Consider the following 15,008-nt stretch of genomic DNA (forward strand, 5'->3'; position numbering starts at 1 on the left):
TAGGACATAAAAGTTCTAGACATTTTACCATTATCAATCTGTATTGAAATCCACATTGCAGAAAAAGCAGATAATGGGTATCAAACAACAGGAATATACTTATACCTTTGAGTTCTAGAAAAAACTACAGATTTGGGTTAGAAGCTTGTACATTTTTCTTCTGTCCAGAGAGTCAGGTATGGATTGGACAGAGGTGCCTTTGGCCTGATGAAAAGCACTTTAAGTTTATACCTAGATGACAACCAAAATAAACCTTAAAATCTTGAGCTTGTGACTGAACAGTTGGTAGACACCGCTCTACCAGCTTATACAAATTTTATTAAATATTAAGCTCTGTACTTATATATTTTAAAACTATTTTTATAGTATTTTTATAGCGTTAAGACTAATATGCCTTCATTTTCTCAGATCCTTATTTAGGAGCTATATCAAGGCTGACTGATTTTGCCAAGCTGACAGAGTTATAGCTAGTCTAATCATTAATACTATCAGAGATCTGAGAAGGATAAATTCTGTGTAACTTTTGAATCTATTCAAAAAATGACAGGGTCCAGTCCATATAAAGTTAGCCATACCCAAGTCTCAATAGTGTTGGGGGAAGAAGTAAATCTTCACCAGATCCATAAAGTGAGTTTTTTATTTCCTCTGTGGAAGAGGGACATGGAAAAGACTGACGTTATTTTGTGTAGGCAAAAGTGGTGCAATCAATTTTCCAGTGTCCTGTAGCCTGTCCACAGTCTGAGTCTGGTCCTGCCTGGCAGCAGGTGTAGCATCTGAGCATCATGCTCACTGGTCAGCATTGTCACAATCCATCGAGCCCCATAATATTCTTTAGAGGCCTTGGGTCACTGTCAGGATCTGGAATTCTCTGTATGATATTATAAGCTTTAAGTTAGCACTTTAAATGCCATATTCTACAGATCTCTGTAGTATTAGAAGTCTTCCTAGGTAAATCTGACAACTCTGTTTTCAGTTACTTGTATGTATTAAGCTCAACCTTTGAAAACATACACAGGGGACTGAGTCAGGATTATCCCTGTCATTAATCATTAGTACTTAGCTTGACCATAGCCAAAGAAACTTTTTATTTGTAAGGATGGTTAGTAACTTGTATTTTTTAATATCTTACAACAGGTTAGTAGCTTTTATAAAACTAAGACTTTATATTGTCAGGTTTATTTTTAAAAATGTAATGTTTTAATCTCTATTACAAAATTTTTCTGTTGTTATCAATGTAAACATCTGACATACAGGTGGTTCTAGGCTACCCATAAAACGGAGTTTTGTTTTAAAACCTCCAAAGAATTGAGACCCATTGGCTTAGAAGTTATTTTAAGCTCTTTGTTAAACACAGGACATTGTCTTACTATACCATAAGAAATAAACCCCTCAATTTTTTGTTAGCATGTGGAACTTATAGCTCTGATCTTAAATTTTAGCTCTTTGGTTTAAGCACAAACATTAACAATATAACATAAGCATAAATATCTTATAACCTTATAAAACTGAACTATTAAAATCTTTTAATGTCTTTTTGTGATAATATCAAAAATAAAGCACACTTGATATGTTTAAAACCATTATCACCTGGGTGATTATTAAATTTATGTTATCAATTTTCAGTGTTACTAGTTTTAACTTATTAACTAGATTTAATCATAAAGCAGTTTTAATACCATCTTTACTAGAAAGACTTCTGAATTCCTGTTAACCCAAATTTAATGACTAGAGCTCAGAGATAAATTCTAAGCTATGTCCATAAATGATTGGCTGCTGTTAGCATTAGACAGCAAAAATATTTAAACCACTTTAGTTTTAGCTTTATGATTGTAACAAATTTACTTTTATACCAGAAAACATAGATAGAACCTTTTGACAAATATATATATTTTGACAAATATATATATATATATATATATATATATATATATATGTGTATATGGGACATACACAAAACTTTAAACAGAATTAACCTGGTATGGTTAAAAAATTTTAACCTATATTACCATTATAAATTTAGTATTTGTAGATATGAGAGCCCATAGCAAACAGTTTACATTCTTCTCTGACACTTTTACGACTTTCTTTGACCCTCTTTAAATTTTTAATTCCTTACTTTTTTTCTCTGATTCCCTCAGACATCCCTATCTTGGACAAACCTCTCTTTTTCACTTTGTCTCTTTCTTTTACCCTCTTATCAGTGACTCTCACTCAGGGGTGCCTGGCTGAAGTGAATGCCTTATCTTTTTATTTATTTATTTTTAATCCTGAGTGTACATTTCCCTGAGCCTCTCTGCACCCTCTTAACTGCTTGTTCCGTTTACTATTTATATTGGCCTACCAGCTTTCCTTTTCTCTTAATTAATAATAATATGTACCAATTTATTATCCTAACCCATAATAATTTGTAATCAACCCTTGAATCTGAATGGCCATAGCAGCCACAGTGGAGGGAAATCTGGCTTCAGTGTCCTAACAGGACTCTAGAATCCACAGGCTGTAACTTTACACCACAAAGCCAAGCCTGTTTGGCTAGGAGTGGGCAACTTACAAGTCAGGGTTATCCCATCTGATAGCATGGGATGGAGCCATGAAGGGCAGGTGGGCCAGTTAGTGTCAACTTTGGGGGACGATGGCTTTCCTAAGAGCAGCAAGGTTTCTAAAGGTTCTCATGTGCCCTTTAGGTCCCAATACCTGAGAAGTGCTACTTCTGAGGCAGTCCTGCTCTCTGCACTCCACTGGGCAATAGTGCAGGGGCAACATTGGGCAACATTCCCTGGGTGGATCAGCAACACTGATGGCGCCCCCTACCTCCAGCAGTCACTGACCCTCTGAGCTCACTTGGGCACTGCTGGCTACTAGACCTGCTGGGGCCTCAGTTTCCCAGGAACAGATGGCCAGCTGGGTGTACTTAGACATGGAGACACTCGCCATTTGGTCGGCCTGTTGCGTGCCCCACAGACATCTTTCTCCAGAGGCTTGTTACACGTGCACCCACCATAGACAGACGCCTCTGTGAAGGATTCCTGCAACCTGCGCATGCCAGCCGGCTATTGTCCTCCTGCAGGGAGGGAGGAGTGATGTGAGAGGAGTCCCACTCCTGGCAGCTGCTGCATCAAGCACCCCCCCACACACACTGGCCTGTTCTGAATGCCTCGGTCCTGGGAAAAGTTCCTGGAGGCCTGAGCTTCTAGGTGTCTTACACTCATAACCTGAGGAAGGAGGTACCTACAAGGGAACCAAAAACATACAGCACAACAAAGACATTGGGACAGAAATTATACACACCACATAATAATGAAAACACTAAACAGAAAATGAAATAATATTAAGACGCAAAAGAAAAAGAACTAATGATATTTTTAGGGAAACCTATTAGAACTACACCTGACATGTATATAGATAATTTAAAGGCCAGAATTTCCAGGACAAAAGTTGTGCAGACACTAAAAGAGCACAGTTGCCAGCACAGATTGTCATACCTAGCAAACTAATTACCATAAAAAGAGAAGTACATATTCCATGAAAACTTATTTAAACAACATCTATCTTAAAATACAGCCCTCCCAGAGGGTGAACTACACTCATAAAAACAAAGAAAATGATCTCATATAAAAAATAACAAAGGAAGAGAATTACAAAAAGCAAATTAAGAGAAGCACACACACATACACACAACACCACCATCAGCAGCACCACCAGCATCGACAACAAAATAACAGAGTTTAGCAATCATTGTTCATAGATATCTCTCTTTAACAAGGGATATAATTTCTTAATAGAAAAGACACAGATTAACAGAATGGATACAGGGATAGTGAAACATTCATGCATAAGGATGATGTTAACACCAAAACAGTCCACAGTGTTTGAGTTATGCAGAGCAATAAAATAGACAGTATGAGACCCTTTCAAGTCTGTACCATGCCTAAGACTGCCATGCTCTGAGTTCCTGTCTCATCCCTGGTTACATTCTTTCCCTGCCCAGCCATGACACTACTAGTGCTACCTCACTAGTGCTGGGATTGCATGTGTGCAATCCCAATTGCTGGGATTAAAAGGCATGAGCTCTCTTAATATTTACATTGATTCACTGCCTTTGTCTCCTGAATCCTGAGACTAAATGTGTGGCTTCTGGAATGAATGTTGTATATCATTACTACATGACTCCATGGCTGTGACTAGCTTTACATTTTCATATCTAGCATCTTTACTAAATCATGAATAATACATCATATCTGTGTATACTGTCGATGCATAGATTTGAGGACAGATAAATGCAATATCATAAAGGGACAATTAACAGATGTTACCCCTAAAAATGATTGAGTATAAATCACTGTTGTTATGTTGTTTCTAAAACTATGCTCTTTAATGTCTATTATTCATTAATATCAATTTTGGAAGCATGATGAAGACAACACTTTACAAGCTTTAAGATGTTATATAGACAAAACTATAATCTAATTCTTCATACAAAAGCATTGAAAGTCAAAGGAGTGTGGGTCAACATTGTTTGATTTTTGTAAGCAGCAAGTGGACATAGGAACCAGAGAACTTTCTGTGAATAGCAACAGTGAGCTGAGAGCATCCACAACCACTGCTAAAATTCCAAGACACAGAAGAGGGTCATGGGCAGACAGTCTCTTCTTTCTCTGGCACTAGTGTTCTAGCTGCTGTGAGAAATCCAGGAATGCTTTCTTTCTCAGAATCACTCAGTAATATTTATCTGACCTTTAAATACTGTCACTAAAAACTAAGTTTATATATTAAAATAATTTGTTCTCTAATATTCATAGTAGTTTCCACTGGTCTATATGTGTCCAACCTGCTGATACACTCAGACTCTTCAAAGAGAATGACTGTACCCTCAGCACAGGCAATAAAGGCATTGTTACTCTGTAGGGCTGGAGATGAAATAGGATGATAGGGTAAACAGATGAAAGTTTAGCCTCTTCTGGTAAAACAAGTAATTCTCTGTTATCTTTCCTAAAACTCTAGTGACATCTGGGAAACACTTTCTGTGAGGGACACAAGAGGAAGAACAGCTGGGACAGGCCAGACTCTCATTTCTGCTTAAAATAGGTTTATGTTATGACTTTCATCACTGTGGGAGGATACTTACTATACCATATACAGTAGTAAGATGCAATATCTTCAGAATCCAGGTTGCTGATGGTGAGAGAATAAACTGTGCCAGACCTACTGCCACCAAACCTCGATGGAACCCTATCCTCCAACCTAGAAGAACGGGATGATCAGGACCTTAGGAGCTTTCCCTAGTTTCTGTTGCAACCAGCTTAAATAATCACTAATGGCCTGGCTAGCATTGCAAGTGATGGTGACTCTGTCTTGAGAGATGCAAACTGGAGGATGAAGACTGAGTCATCTGGATGTCACATCTGGCACCTAAGAGATGAGACAGTCCATTCTTAGATACTTAAGCATGATAAAAGAGGACCTCCCCTAAAGGCCAATCAAAAATAATCTTGCTGTAACAGTGACATTCCAATTTAACTGCATTATTACCTGGAAGCCAGAGCAACAGGAGCCCAAGGAATTGAGCAAGGGCCCTCATGCCCATGCTGAGTCCTGACTAAAATGACAAATGAACAGGTGTGATTGGTATATGAAGAAGTCCTCAAGGGTGTGCAGTGAGTGCATGCAAATTATTGGGACCCAGTTAGTGCTGGGCACAGCTTCAAGACTTACTCATCTCAACCAATTGTCAAAAGCTCATTGTTCACAGAAGCCCAAATCAGACCTCATACATGCCTTCAAGGGCTGCACTTCTTTTTCAAATGTTAAAATTTTATGTGACCTTTCTAAAGCATATAAGCTCTTTTGTATAATATATTTCAGTTATGTTGGGTAATATACACAAATATCTTGCTAGGAGGGAAAATGCAACAGAAAATGTACTATTAAATCTGTAAGTCACTCAAAAATTCTGATTAGTTAAAAGATACTCCATTTTCCTTGTGAAGTGTTTGTGAGTTTGGAGGAGTCATGTCTTTAAATTGAAAGTATAATTATCAGGACAATTTTCATGATTTAAAAACAAGATTCTATAGCTGTAACCAAGCCTTTATGGTACAAAGAAATGAATTAAACAATAGGTGCACATATACCACCTTGATTCCAACAATTTTTTTTTCAGTTGGAGTTCCAATCCCTTATAAAAATGGAGGTATTTTCATACATACAAAATGTGTTGCATCTTTTTCTCACTTTGGGGAATTCCATATTAGTTCTTTTCTACCATTTATTTCTGTTTCCAAAAATTCCTCATAGAAAGCATTAACTAGTGATATTAGACATGGATATTATATAAAAAACTCATCTACTCAGTATGAGTCTCTGCTTTGTATTACAAATGATGCTTTTTTATCTTTTATTCTTGAGCAGTAACTGGAGACATTGTCCTGATTTAGATAACAGCCTCATAATCCTCTGTGTGTCCTAGCCCACAAACAAAGAAGCAGACATGTCTTTGTATACTTATAAGACAAATATTGAAATACAGAAGGTCACACACCTATGTCTTTGCCTTGGCCAGTCATCCTTATTTATACTCAGAAGAAGTAGAATCTATTCAGCCTTCAGTATCCATGTTCTATATCATGAGATCCAGAGGGTCCTTTAGTTACATAACTATGAAAGGATGGACAGTGTTGCTATGGGCCTGACTCTGCTGAATTTCAGCATCTGCTCTTGACTGGTGTGTAAACAAACACCTAGGATTCAAACAGTTTCATCAGGATACACGACATCCTCCACATCAGAAGAACCACACAGCAGCTCTTGTTGAGTGAATATGAATGCTGGTTTATCTGCCTCTTCACTTCACTCACTTTCTACAGATTTCTACCAGCTATACCCCTACGTCTCTTTAGTCATTGAGTCTTGTAAGACAGTTCTGCCTTCTCCTTTATAACTAAGAATATGGAAGAAACATTGTTCAGGACATGTTGGTGGATGATAAGAGGAAGAAGACAGCTCCTGTCAAGCAAAAACAACAAGCAAATCGTTATTTTTAGGGCATTGGGGATCTGAATTCATTCTATACCTCCTTTAAAGATATGTGCAAATATGAAGGGGAAATGGCAGAAACATTCAACTTCCCTCTAGCAACATCACTCAGCTTAAAATAAGCAATAAATGACTTGTTTCTAGTTTATTTTCCTAAGAAAATGTATATTGATGGTGCTCAGATAAGCAGAGATGCCTTCTTTTTAAAAAAGTCAAACAACTTCTTCATGTCACTCAAAAACTACATACTTGGTTCCTAAGAGCCCCCATAGTTTTATGGGCAATGGACATCAATTCAGATCCGTGATGCAACACAATGCACATCAAGACATAAACCTCAGCATCTGCTAAGACATGTATATCACAATGGCCCAGGTGATAGCACAGTCTACCCAGATAAGCATGGCCATGTTAGAAGTAAGGAACTCAGAAAACAACATGGTCTCAGGTGGCTGACCAGACCCTGAGCATCTGTGTGGGCCTCAGTGATAACAAGAGCCTCAGACATCAATTCAGACCCTGGATGCTGTTGGCCATGAACACAGACATGGCCCTCAGCAGCAGCCAGAACTTGAATAAGACCAAAGTTCTTCGAGACAGCACTTGTCACCCTGATGAGCACTGCCTGGATGGTGGCACGGCCCTCAGATGCTACTATGGACAGAGGTTGCTGCCTAGACCTCAGATATCTGTGTAGCCTTTGGTGACATTTGGGGGAAGGAAAATCAGCCCAGGTGCCTGACATGGTCATTTGTATCAGCCAAGAGTTTGATGTCTTCATAGCTCTAGATAGCAGTGTATGACATTCAGATCAGCAAGGCCCCAGTGACAATTTGGCCCACAGTCGCCAACAATGCCCTAAGCGGAAGAGAACCATAGCAATCATGTGGCATTTCATGGTAATGATATGGTGTATAAATGTTAATTCTGGCTGCAGATTCTGTCTGCAGTAGGAACACAGACGTATACATAGCCCTAGGCAGTTGCCCAGGCCAAGACCACACCCTGGAAAAAGGTGGCAAGCAGGCCATGCAGATCATCCTGTTCCTTGCCACATTCTCTTGTGTGGACTTGCATCTTTCAACAGCACATGAACTCTTCTTTTTTTTTCCTTTTTCTCCTGTTTCTCTCCCAAATATTTGTTCAACATGGTGTCAACTACCCACCCAGCATCACAAGGCACAAGGCATCCCTATAGATGCCTTCCACAAACTCAGACTGTGAGAACCCAAGCTGGCCCAATATGTTTTGCCTGACTAAGTGCATGGCACCAGGCCTGCCAGTGGATGCTATCAGCAAGCCGATATGTTGTCAAGAAATTCTTTGGTTTTCTCTGATTAATATTATTGTCTTTCTACAATATAGATGTTCAGTGAAGTCTCCAAGATTCTTAAGGATTTAAACCTTATGCTTGACAGTGCTTTACGAAATGTGTCTCATATAACTCTCATGGTTCATTATAGTGCTTACACTGCATATTTTAAAGATCAAGTGCATGTGCATGTGCTTTCCTGAATGACTATTTGCTGCTGTGTAATATTATTTTAACATGTGTTACATGTGTTTATGCCATGGAACATTTGTTTTAATAATGCCAAGATGTGCTGCATTCTTTTATGTGCAATTTCTTTAACTCTGTGATGGTGTGTTACTTTGCTTTTCTAAAATAACCAATAGAACTAATAAAGATCTGAAGAGCCAATAGCAAATCAGGAGAAAGGATAGGTGTGGTTGGCACACAGAGGGAATGAATTGTAAGAGAAATTGGGGGGGGGATCTATCAGCTAGTGAAGAAGCCTATTAGGAACCAGCCTCAGAGCCACAGAGCCAGCCATCATGTAAGAATGATTGTAAGATATACGGAAATAAGGAGAAGAAAAATTCCAGACAGAAAACGTAGATGAAATAATTTCATTAAGAAAAGATGGCTAGCAACAAGCGAAGCTAAGGCCAGGCATTCACAGGTAATAATATTTTGTGTGATTTATTTGGGAGCTCAGTGGTGCCTGGGCAAAAGAGCCAAAGAGTAAAAATACAACCAAATACAATTTCCTCCCAAGTCACTCCAAGTATGTTATGGAAACTTAAATGACCTCTGGTGCCATATATAGTCTCATGTGGTAATTCACAACATATGATTTGGACCCCACTAAAATATGACCAACAGGTCACACTGTAGAACTTGAAACTTGCTTAATGTACCTCTTCTCTCTGGGTCTTCACTTATATCAATTCATATAATATTCAAATCCAGGCAATCAACTTTGTGATTATTTCCAATAAATAATGACAATTTTCCAATTGTTTGATGGTGTAATTGCAACTGCCTACATTCCCAACAAGATACATAAGCCATAGGTATAGTACTTAACAGTGCCAGAGTATATGCCTACCATGGTCTCACTAACACCTATCCAGTTTTCTGACTTGTTTTTTCCTATATAAATTATGTTAATTTTCTATTTCCCAATAATATTTTTATGTGTGAATAATATCATCACACTGAATTAACAGACAAAATTCTCAAAGTATTTCAGAACAGACCAATCAATTGCATGTATTCAAGATTTTCCCAGTATCATAGTTATGTCTCATCTGACATCTCAGGTTTACATATCTAAAATTCACATTTGCATCCTAGAAGACAGGAATGGCTGTTTCATATATGGGCATAGAAGACTTGGACAACAGCTATCCTAAAATGCACCCTCCTCCATTTCCTTCTGTATCCCCTCTTGATCCTTGCCAGGAATCTGTAGTATTAGCTGCCAGAAGAACTGATAAGGGTACCTCTTTGTGAGAAAATGAACTATGGAAACTAAAGAGTCAAGGCAAGATTACTGATCAACTTTTAGCTCTGATCAGTAAAGAAAGATACCCCTGTTGAACAATATGCAAATATTGTGGTAGATGGTGTAGTTTAGGAAGGAACAACTATGAAGGACTTTTTAAATTTTTCCATCATTTTCTTATTTGAATTAGAAACAAGATTGTTTTACATGTCACTCCTAGTTCCCTCTTCCTCCCCTAATCTCCTACCACCACCACCCAAACTAAAACCCTACCTATCACATATACTTTCTGCTCCCCAGGAAGGGTGAGGCCTTACACAGTGTGTCATCAGAGTCTGTCATATCTTTGGGATCAGGCCTAGGTCCACCCCTGTGTGTCTTGGCTCAGGGAGTACCCCTCTATGTGGACTGGGCTTCCAAAGTCTACACCTATGCTAAGGATAAGAACTGAACTACTACAGGAGGTCCTGTAGATTTCTAAGGTCTCCTCATTGAAACCCACGTTCCTGGGGTCTGGATCAGTCCCATGCTGGTATCCCAGCTATCAGTCTGGGCACCAAGAGCTCCCAATTGCTCAGGTCAGCTGTTTCTGTGGATTTCACCAGCCTACTCTGGACCACCTCATTCTTCTCTGCAACTGGAATCCAGTTTAGTTCAGTGACTAGCTGTGAGTGACTGCTTCTACTTCCACAATCTCTGGATGATGGCTAAAGGATGGCATATAAAACAGTAATCAATCTTATTTTCAGGGGAAGGCATTTAAAGTATCCTGTCTTCTGTGGCTTATATTGTTATTTGGTGTCATCTTTGTAGATCTCCAGACCTTTCCCTAATGCCTGATTTTGCTATAAACCTAAAATGTCTCCCTCTATTATAGTATCTCCTTTCTTGTTTTCTTCTATGCTTCCTCCATCTCAACCTTTCTGCTCCCTCATGTCCTCCTCAGCACTGCTCTTCTCCCCTTGTCATTCTCCTAGCTCCCTCCCCCATCCTCCCTTGCTCCCAATTTGCTCAGGATAACTTGTCCCTTTCCCCTTCTCCAGGGGAAAATGTATGTCTCACTTAGGGTCCTCCTTGTTTACTAGCATCTCTGGAAGTGTGGATTGTAGGCTGGCATTTTTTGCTCTATGTGGAAAATCCACATATGAGTGAGTACATACCAAGTTTGTGTTTTTGTGATTGGGTTACCTCTCAGAATGGTTATTCTAGTTCCATCCATTTTCCTGCAAATTTCAATATTCCATTTTTTTTTTTTTTTTGGTTTTTAGAGACAGGCTTTCTCTGTGGCTTTGGAAGCTGTCCTGGAACTAGCTCTTGTAGACAAGACTGGTCTCGAACTCACAGAGATCTGCAAGCCTCTGCCTCCCAAGTGCTGGTATTAAAGGCATGCGCCAGCAATGCCCGGCCGATTCCATTGTTTTTATCAGCTGAGTAGTGCTCCATTGTATAAATGTACCACATTTGCTCTATCCATTCCTCAGTTGAGGGGCATCTAGGTTGCTTCCAGTTTCTGGCTATTACAAATAGTGCTGCTATGAACAATGCTGAACAGATGTCCTGGTTGTTTGGATGAGCTTCTTTTGTGTATATGCCTAAGAGTGGGATTGATGGATATTGTGTTAGACTGATTTCCATATTCCTGAGGAGTCACCATAGTGAATTTCAAAGTGTTTGTACAAGTTGGCACTCCCAAATGCAGTGGAGGAATATTCCCCTTTCTCAAATTCTCTCCAGCATGAACTCTCATTGGTGTTTTTGATTTTGTCCATTCTAACATCAGAAAGATGGTATCTCACCGTTGTTTTTATTTGCATTTCCGATGGCTAAGAATGTTGAACTCTTTCTTATATGCCTTTCAGCCATTTTAGATTCCTCTATTGAGAATTGTCTACTTAGTTCTGTACCCCACTTTTTAATTGGTATTTTGGAGAATTGCTTCTTGAATTCTTTTGTATTTTGGAGACCAGCCCTCTGTCAGAAGTGGGATTGGTGAATATCTTTTCCCAGTCTGTGGGCTGCCTTTTTATCTTACTGACTGTGTCCTTAGCCTTAAAGAAGCATCTCAGTTTCAAGAGATCCCATTTATTAATTGTTGATCTTAGTGTCTGTGCCACTGGTGTAATGTTCAGGAAGTGGTCTCCTGTTACAATTAATTCAAGGGTATTTCCCACTTTGTCTTCTAATAGGTTCAGTGTGGCTGGATTTATGGTGAGAACTTTGATCCATTTGGACTTAAGTTTTGTGCATGGTGATAGGCATGGTTATATCTGCAGTCTTCTACATGCCAGCATCCAGTTTTGCCAGGAAAATATGTTAGTCATGCTTTCTTTATTCCATCATACAAATTTATCTTCATTGTCAAAATCAAGTTTTTGTAGGTGTGTGTGTGTGTGTGTGTGTGTGTGTGTGTGTGTGTGTGTGTGTGTGTTAATATCAGGGTTTTCAACTCTATTCCATTGGACTAGCTGTCTATTTTTGTGCCAATACCAAGCTGTTTTCAGGACTATAGCTCTGTAATAGAGCTTGAATTCAGGGATGTGATGCCTCCAGAAGTTCCTTTATTGTACAAGGGTTTTTTTTGGCTATCCTGGATCTTTTGTTTCTCCATATAATGTTGAAAATTGCTCTTTCAATGTCTGTGAACAATTTTGTTCTGATTTTCATGGGGATTGCATTGAATCTGTAGATTGCTTTTAGCATGATTGCCATTTTTGCTATGTTTATTCTGCTTATCCAAGAACATGAGAGACTTTCCATTTTCTAGCATCTTCTAGAACTTTTATGTTTGAAATGTTATATACGGACATCACACCTTTACCAGTCTGTCTCTTACCCCTGACCTAATTCTGAGAGTCATCCAAAGCACTGCAACAGAATACCAGCTGCAACTTTGCATACCCTCTGGGAATACCTGCTATGGATCCTACAGACCACCCCACACTGCCCTTCCCTTCTGTACTCATCTGTGTGTCCCACCAACAAATTTGACAGGTACCCCCTGATCAACCACAAGCAAGCCTGCCAGAAGACCAGGTTGACTGGTCTCTCTATTATCCCAGTCCAAACTCTCAAGGTCAATCCTACATCCCCTCCCTAGGTCCACAGCCACTTTGGATTTCTCATACTATCTTCCTCCATCTCCCTTTCCAACATACCCCTAAAGCAGAAAATACCCCCATGCTTCCTCTGCATCTTGAACGCACAAGGCTCAAAGGCTACTCAGACAGGCAACACTTAGAAAATACATGCAGAAAATGCATTAAACTACAAAACCAGGAAATAAAACTCCTACCTTACCAAAAAAAACCTCAAAATTCAGCTCATGGACCTATAATCACCCCAAAACCAGATGTGTATATGACAGCAACAAAACATAAACAATAAAAGTCAGGTACTATGTGACCACCAGAGACCAGCTATCCTAACACAGCAGGCTGTAAATGCTCTCATAGAGATGACACACAAGAAAGGCACCTTAAAGCTAACTGTATGAAGATGAAAAGGTATTTGAAGAGAAAGTGAATAAATTCCTCAGGGAAAATATATAAGAACAATTCAAGGAAATGAACACATCCCTTAAGAAAAACCAAGGAAAAGAAAAAAATTGAAGAAAACTAATAAAATTATTCGTTTCCCAAAATGGAAATAGAAGCAATAAGGAAAACACAAGCTGTGTAAACCCTGGAAACTAAATACTTAGGAATGAAAGCAGCAACTACAGAGATAAGCTTCACAAAGAGAATAAAAGCTAAAGAATAGAGAAGCTCAGGAATGGAGATATAATAGAAGAAATAGATACATGGGTAAAATAAAATGTTAAAACTAAAAAGTTCCTGACACAACACAACCAGGAAATCAGGGGCACTATGAAAAGAGCAAACTCATGCATAATAGAAATGGAGGGAGGGGAAGAATTCAGCTCAAAGGCCCAGCAAATATTTTGAACAAAGCCATAGAAGAAAAGTTCCTAATCCAAATGTAGACATGTGTAAAAATGTACAAGAAACATACAGAATACCACAGGGATAGGAAAAGAAAAGAAAGTCCCCCCAACACATAATAATCAAAACACTAGAAAGAACAAAGAAATAATATTAAGGTATAAAGGAAAACAACTAAGTAACATATTAAGGTAGATCTACTAGAATTATACCTAACTTCTCTCTGGAGACTCTAAAAGCCAAAAGGGCCTAGACAGATATCTTGGAGACTGAAAGAGACCAGAGATGCCAGCCCAGATTGCCACACCCTGCAAACTTTCCATCATCATGAAAAAGACAAGATAAGATAGTCCATGTTAAAGTCATATTTAAACAATATCTCACTAATATTCCAGCCCTACAGATGACACTAGAAGGAAATATCCAAACCAAGGAAGTTAACTAAACCAATGAAAGAATCTCACATCAGCAAAAACAAAGGAATGGGAACACCACAGACACACACACACACACACACACACACACACACACACACGCCGTCCACATCATCATCATAATAATCCCATAAATGACAATAAAGTGAAAGGAATTACCAGTCATTGTTCATTGATATCTCTCAATAACAATGAACTCATCCGTATTACAAAAGACAGGTTAATGGAATGGATGCAGTGACATTGACACATGCAAACATAGGGGTTATCATAGCAACCAAAGACTTCATTTTGGGTGGATTATGAATATACACTCAGTGCACCTAGCAGCCTAGACTCTTTCCAAAAAATATAATTGGCAATATATCTACACTGAAAAATGCAATGAACAACCTACTAGCAACTGGAAGAACTAAAAGCCTTATCTGTTCGAACAGTACAATAGATCCCTCATTCCTGTAGAGACCTCCAAACATGGACAGATTCTATGCAGTCTTACCCTGGTTATGTCTGGTTATGTGGTTTTTGCAGCCTAAATTAGTTTTGATCATAAGGGTATGTCTGTGCTGGAATCAATTAATGGTCATTTTGCCTCTGTAATTTGGTCCTTGAGATACATAAATATTTAATACACCTGTGCTGGAAGAGAATCCTTGTCCTTGTAATCAACACCATGACAGAGTTTGTGTTTAGTAACTAAAGGAAAGTGACACTGTTGCTCTAAAAGTTTTCAATAGTGTTGCCCCATTTCAAGTATTATTGTTCTTCTAAATTAGCTTGAATGTACAGTAGAACATTGAAGGGCAGAC

At 38.7% G+C, this 15,008-nt stretch overlaps 1 pseudogene; it reads right to left on the reverse strand.

Moving 5' to 3' along the window:
• Positions 1–3,050: 3,050 nt before the first annotated feature.
• LOC113838218 lies at positions 3,051–5,584 on the reverse strand (annotated as a pseudogene).
• Positions 5,585–15,008: the final 9,424 nt, after the last annotated feature.

The sequence above is a fragment of the Cricetulus griseus genome, chromosome 8 (genome assembly GCF_003668045.3).
Source record: "Cricetulus griseus strain 17A/GY chromosome 8, alternate assembly CriGri-PICRH-1.0, whole genome shotgun sequence".
In the NCBI taxonomy this organism is placed as follows: domain Eukaryota; kingdom Metazoa; phylum Chordata; class Mammalia; order Rodentia; family Cricetidae; genus Cricetulus; species Cricetulus griseus.